At 40.3% G+C, this 1,463-nt stretch overlaps 1 long non-coding RNA gene across 1 annotated transcript in view; it reads left to right on the forward strand.

Moving 5' to 3' along the window:
- LOC106527858 (uncharacterized) overlaps nucleotides 1-1,463 on the forward strand; it is a 9,072-nt gene that overhangs the window by 1,125 nt on the left and 6,484 nt on the right. The window lies entirely within an intron of this gene.

A 1,463-nucleotide genomic window follows, 5' to 3' on the forward strand; every position in this document is an offset into this window, starting at 1 on the left:
ACAGTAACTCTGTGCAGTAACTCTGTGCAGTAACTCTGTGCAGTAACTCTGTGCTGTAACTCTGTGCAGTAACTCTGTGCAGTAACTCGATGCAGTAACTCGATGCAGTAACTCTGTGCAGTAACTCGATGCAGTAACTCTGTGCAGTAACTCTGTGCAGTAACGTGGTTAGTAGTTTCCCAGTCTTGTAACCCTAAGGCTGCAGGTCTGAACCCAGGCTGCATCATGAAGGACATGCGGTGTAAAACAAACACTAAGTGTCACACAGAGGTCACACAGAGGTCACACAGAGGTCACACAGAGGTCACACAGAGGTCACACAGAGGTCACTGGCTCTGCTGAGTCCTGCAGAAGCAGCAGCCATAAAACAACAAACTGCTCATTCTGACAGTTAAATATGAATGAAAAGTCTTAGATTCAAGATTAAATCATGTTTAAACAGTTATTTAGAGAATAAACCCTCCTGAACCTGTAAGGTTCCGTTTAACAGTGGAATATTTTCTGGACATCATTCAAACTCAAAGTGAACTCCTGATGAGTCAAACATGACGCAGTTTTAATGTTTCTTCTTCTTTTTTCTCCTTCGCAGCACAATGAGCTCAAATTAAACCATCTGACCAAAGGTTTAATGAAGGTTTTTCATGAAAATGTTTGTTTCTGTCCGTTAGTGGTTTTAGTGCAGCAGGAAGATTTAAAGTAACATTATTTCCACCATGTTTCCTTATAAATACAGCTCAGTTTGGGAGATATATTCTGCAAAACATGACTTTTATTTGTGTGACTGTATCCTTCCTGAGAGCTGAACGAGTTGATGCAACATGAAGGACGTGACTTTTTACTGGCAGGGTGACTTTCAAAACTTTGGTCTGAAATAAAAGAGGAACTGAGATTATTGTGAGAAAAAGTGTTAGATTAGAACAACAACAGAACAGATTAAACAAGGCAGACAGAGCTGCTGGACTGGAATAAAAACAATAAATACTCATTTATATATTATACTATGATATATACAAGATATTATACATTTTGTTGGATATAATTCAGAAATAACTTCAAATCAATAAAACCTGTTTCTGTATTATTTAACTTTTTACCATCAAACTTAGTTGCTACAATAAAAACTTTCTAAAACTTTTAAATTTGTGGACTCAGTACTACGAACATGATGTACAAATACATAAATAAACACATCAGCAGCAACAACCAGAACTCTGTTAGCAAAATATCTCAGAAACCAGCTTAAAGGAAGGAGGTCCTCAGATCTGAACTGGTCCACAGATCTGACCTGGTCCACAGACCTGACCTGGTCCACAGACCTGACCTGGTCCACAGATCTGACCTGGTCCACAGACCTGACCTGGTCCACAGACCTGACCTGGTCCACAGATCTGACCTGGTCCACAGACCTGACCTGGTCCACAGACCTGACCTGGTCCACAGATCTGACCTGGTGGTCCTCAGAT

The sequence above is a fragment of the Austrofundulus limnaeus genome, unplaced genomic scaffold (genome assembly GCF_001266775.1).
Source record: "Austrofundulus limnaeus strain Quisiro unplaced genomic scaffold, Austrofundulus_limnaeus-1.0 Scaffold344, whole genome shotgun sequence".
Taxonomy (NCBI): domain Eukaryota; kingdom Metazoa; phylum Chordata; class Actinopteri; order Cyprinodontiformes; family Rivulidae; genus Austrofundulus; species Austrofundulus limnaeus.